At 38.4% G+C, this 5,502-nt stretch overlaps 1 non-coding gene across 1 annotated transcript; it reads right to left on the bottom strand.

Annotated features, from left to right (window-relative positions):
- Positions 1-2,634: 2,634 nt before the first annotated feature.
- On the bottom strand, positions 2,635-2,708 carry Trnav-cac (transfer RNA valine (anticodon CAC)). Its single transcript has one exon. It is a non-coding gene; the product is annotated as a tRNA-Val (tRNA).
- Positions 2,709-5,502: the final 2,794 nt, after the last annotated feature.

Raw genomic sequence — 5,502 nt, 5'->3', positions numbered from 1 at the left:
CTGTGCCTTGGCTGGGATATCATTTCTGGGAGATAAAATAGCCCATGAAATTGGACCGGCACCTAGGCACTTGAGAATTAGCTCGAGGTGCTTTGAAAAGAAGAATTAACACCAATACTCCTCAAATTATTCTATTATGAAATAGAAAAGGAGGGAACTCTTCCAAACTCATTATATGAAGCTGGTATCACCCTGATACCAAAACCAGACAGACATATCAAGGAAAAAATACTCCAGATCAATTCCCTGATGAACATAGATGCAAAAATTCTCAATAAAATCCTGGCAAATCACATACAAAAACATATTTAAAAGATAGCACACCACCATCAAGTGTGGTTCATACCAGGGATGCAAGGTTGGTTCAACATATGTAAATCAATAAATGTAATTCATCATAGACTTAAAGACAAGAATCATATGATCATCTAATAGATACAGAAAAAGCATTTGACAAAATACAGCACCCATCCATGTTCAAAACACTAGGAAAAAGAGGAAATAGGAACATACCTCAACATTGTAAAAGCTATATATGCTAAGCCCAAGGACAACATCATTCTAAATGGAGAAAAACTAAAAGCATTCCCTCTAAAAACTGGAACATGACAGGGATGTCCTCTTTCACCACTTTTACTCAACATCATCCATGAAACTTTAGCCAGATCAATCAGAAATTAAAGGTATATGAATAGGAACAGAAGAACTCAAACTCTCACTATTTGCCGATGACATGATTCCATATTTAGAAGATCCAAAAAATTCCACCAGAAAACTTCTAGAACTAATAAATGATTTCAGCAAAAGTAGCAGGATATAAAATCAACACCCATAAATCAAACTCATTCCTATACATCAGTGATGAATCCACTGAAAGAGAGATTGGGAAAACTATCCCATTCACAATAGCCTCAAAAAATATATATAATTGGGAATCAATCTAACAAAAGAGATGAAAGACCACTACAATGAAAACTACAGAACACTGAAGAAAGAAATTGAATACTACTGTAGAAGACAGAAAGATCTCCCATGCTCCTGGATAGGAAGAATTAATATTGTCAAAAAGGCCATACTACCAAAACTGTTACACAGATTTAATGCAATTCCTATTAAAATTCCAATGATGTTCTTCATGGAAATATAAAAATAGATCACAAAATGCATTTCGAAAAATGAGACCCAGAGTAGACAAAACAATCCTTAGCAAGAAAAGTGAAGTAGGAGGCATCACAATACCAGACTTAAAACTATACTACAGAAATGGCATGGTATTGGCACCAAAACAGACTCGTAGACCAATGGTACAGAATAGAAGACACAGAAACAAAACCACATCATAAATACAGTTATCTCATACTAGACAAAAGTGCCAAAAACATTCACTGGAGAAAAGATAGCCTATTCAACAAATGGTGCTGGGAAAATTGGAAATACACGTGTAGCAAAATGAAATTAAACCCCTAGGACTGGGAATATAACTCAGTTGGTAGAGTTCTTGCCTCACATGCACAAGACCTTGGGTTCAATTCCCAGCCCTACAAAAAAGAAAAAAAAAAAAAAGAAAGAAAGAAACTTCTCTCACCCTGCATGAAACTCAACTCAAAGTGAATCAAAGACATAGGCACTAGAACAGAGACCCTGTGCCTAACAGAAGAAAAAGTAAGCCCATTTTTCACCATGTTGGCCTAGGATCTGACTTCTTTAACAAGATTCCTAAAGTGCAAGAAGTAAAATTAAGATTCAATAAATGGGACGGATTCAAACTAAAAAGCTTCTCAGTAAAGGAAACAATCAATAATGTGAAAAGAGAGCCTACAGATTGGGAGACAATCTTTACCACACGCACCTCAGATAGAGCATTAATCTCCAGGATATATAAAGAACTCAAAAAATTAACACCAAAAAACAAATGACTCAATCAACAAATGGGCTAAGGAACTGAGCAGACACTTCACAGAAGAAGAAATACGATTTCTCAACAAATATATGAAAAAAGTGTTCAACATTTCTAATAATTAGATCTAAACTACACTGAGATTTCATCTCAGATGAAATTGTCAGAATGGCAATTATCAAGAATATAAGCAGTAATAAATGTTAGGGGCTGGGGTTGTAGCTCAATGGTAGAGTGCTTGCCTAGCATGTGTGAGGCACTGGGTTTGATCCTCAGCACCACATATAAATAAATAAATAAATAAATAAATAAATAAATAAACAAACAAATAAACAAATAAATAAAATAAAATAAAGGTATTGTGTTCATCTACAATCTACAACTAAAACAAATAAACTTTAAAAAAAAACAATAAATGTCAGCGAGGATGTGGGGAAAAAGGTACACTCATACATTGCTGGTGGGACTGCAAATTGGTGGAACCATATGGAAAACAGCATGGAGATTCCTCAGAAAACTTGGAATGAAACCATAATTTGACCCAGCTATCCCACTTCTTGGTTCATACATAAAGGATTTAAAATCAGCATACTACAGTGACACAGCCACCTCAACTCACAATAGCTAAACTATGGAACCAATCAAGGTATTCTTGAACAGATGAATGGATAAAGAAAATGTGGTATATTTACACAATTGAATATTACTCAGTCTTTTTTTTTTTTTTTTTTTTTTTTTTGTGGCACTGGGGATTGAACCCAGGGCCACGTGCTTGTGAGGCAAGCACTCTACCAACTGAGCTATATCCCCAACCCTACTCAGCCTTAAAGAAGAAAGAAATTATGACATTTGCTGGTGAATGGATGGAGCTGGAGACTATCATGCTAAGCAAAATAAGTCAAACCCAAAAAACCAAAGGCTGAATGTTTTCTCTTATGGGTAGTTGATAATTCTCTGGGGAATGCTAGGGAAGAGTAGAGATACTTTGGATTAGGTAGAAGGGAGTGAAGGGAGGGGAGGAATATGGGGGTAGGAAAGATAGTAGAATGAATCTGACATTATTACGCTATGTATACATACATGACTACACGATCGGTGTGATTCCACTTCATGCACAACCAGAAGAATGAGAAATTATACTCCATTTATGTATGATGTGTCAAAATGCATTCTATTGTCACATATAACTAATTTGAACAAATATAGAAAAGAATAGCCCATGAGAAATATATATCAAAAACACAGAGGATATCCATTAATGAATAATCAGTGTGTGTCATATTTTCAACCAGTGGACTTCTAGCTGTAGTCTTGTAGCTGTTGAATTAACCCTACCACTAAATTGACTTTGATGGGTGATATTTATTGATAAGTGTGCTTTTCTCTATACACACTCAATTTTTCTTTTAAATCAATCAGGATATGAATGGAAAAAAGGGGGACAAAAAAGTGTCAGTTAAATTGCTTTTGAACTTTAGATAATGCAGAAGAATCACTTGGAACCTTGTGACCATGCAGAGGCCCCAGTGGGGAACTTTCCAAGAGTAGTAAAATAGCAATCTATGAGTGACAGTTGAAATTATGACTTATGTGTCGGTGGGGGGATCTGAGGGGGTCTCCAAAATGATTACAGAAAAAGAAGTCCATGAAAGATAGAGAATAAAAAGTGTCACAACCAGGTACAGTGGTACACACCTGTAATCCCAATGATTTGGGAGACTGAGGAAGGGGAAGAGCAAGTTCAGACCCAGCCTGGGCAATTTAGCAAGACCCTATCTCAAAATTTAATTTTTTTTTTTTGGTATTGGTAATTTAACCCAGGTGCACTTTACCACTGAGCTATATCTACATCCCTAACCCTTTTTATTTTTTTGTTTTTGAGACAGGTTCTTACTAAAGTGCTTGGGTCCTAAGTTTCTTGAGTGGTACGGATGCAGTGGTACATACCTGTAATCCCAGAGACTCTGGGAGGCTAAGGCAGGAGGATCACAAGTTTGGGAATAGCCTTAGCAATTTAGTGAGGTCCTATGTAACTTAACAAGACCCTATGTCATAATGAAAAAATAAAAAGGGCTGGGGATATGGCTCAGTAGTAAAGTACCCCTGGGTTCAATCCCTGGTACCAAAAAAAAAAAAAAAAAAAAAAAAATCCCAAACTTGACAATCTAAAGGTAGGCAGGAACTTGGGCCCTCAGAAACACAGGTGCAGTCATTTAGATGGTGACAGCCTTATTTGTGAACAGGAAGGAACTATTGAGACTATGAATTCAGGTCATAGACATATCCAAATCCTGTTGTCATTATTACAGTTGAGAATTTATGATTTAAAAGGTACCGATATATTAAGGTATAGAGAACTTAAAAATCATTTTATTATCACTAAAGGCTAATTCTGGGTTGGAGTTAGAGCTGAGTGGTAGAGCACTTCCTAGCATGTTTGAGACTCTGAGTTCAATCCCCAGTACCACAAATACAATCAATCAATCAATCAATCAATAGGCTAATGCTAATACTGTTTAGTATCACTATTTTACAGATGAGAAAACAGGCTCAGAGAGGTTAAGTAACTTCCTCAAGGTAACTCAGGTAATAGAGTAAGGACTCAAACCTGCTGGCACTGAAATCCAAGTTCTTTGCATAATATCTTATTGTTCTTTGAGTCAAAAGAAGAAGAAAACATGTTGCCTGCCCTCCAGATGTTTTCATTAGTTAGAGAAAGTGTGTTTATAAAGATGGAAATTATGCTAAGGGCCTAAGGGAGAGGTTTAAGTACTTTGTTGTTGTTTGCCTTGCTTAGAGAATGCAGGGGTGGTTAGAAACAATTCCATGCTAAGGAAGTCTCTTCTGGAGAGCATCCTGGAGAAGAAGGGCATGGAAAGCAGGAGAAGACCGCAGGCAGAGGTGGTTAGGAGAGCCTTCTAACCAGTAGGGAAGGCAAAGTCCGGGTGTGGAAATGCAGAGTGACTTGCTCAGGAAACCCCGTATGCTTCACCACAATTGCAGTATAAAGGTGCTGTCATGGAACAACATACAATAACCCTAGAACTAGACGGTGTGTCCAGAGCCCAGAGGACTCCAGGGAATACCCTCATCACCAGGTGGCAGAAGAACCCTCAGAGAGTTTAAGGCAAGATGAGACGGTTAGAGTCATGCAGTACAAGAGTGATCTGGTCTCAGCACGTCCCGCAGATTGAAGTGAGACCAAATGACCAACCAGGAAGAAACAGCCAGAAGTAGAGTGGTGACAGAGACGATGAATCAAAGAGGGTCAGACCTGGAGGGGCATGCCTGTAATCCCAGTGACTGGAGGCTGAGGCAGGAGGATTGCAAGTTCCAGGCCAGCCCAGGCAATTTAGTGAGATCCCATCTCAAAAAAAGGGCTGGGGATGTAAATCCCTAACTGAGGGATGCGTGTGTTCAGTGGGGCAGGAATCACTGAGCCTCCTGGGTCTGGGTGTGTGGAGTTGAGGGCGAGGGACAGGTGGAAGGTTGGTTGAGCTGGTGAAAACTCACAAGTTGCAGAGAACACAGCTGAGGTCCTCCCTGTGGGTTCAGATGTGACAGCCTTTTGCCTGGAAGTGCTGGTCCGAGTTGCTGGCTCTTGT

Source organism: Sciurus carolinensis, chromosome 1 (assembly GCF_902686445.1).
Source record: "Sciurus carolinensis chromosome 1, mSciCar1.2, whole genome shotgun sequence".
Taxonomy (NCBI): domain Eukaryota; kingdom Metazoa; phylum Chordata; class Mammalia; order Rodentia; family Sciuridae; genus Sciurus; species Sciurus carolinensis.
Note: the sequence above shows the minus strand (reverse complement) of the source record. Positions and strands in the feature narration are given on the sequence as shown.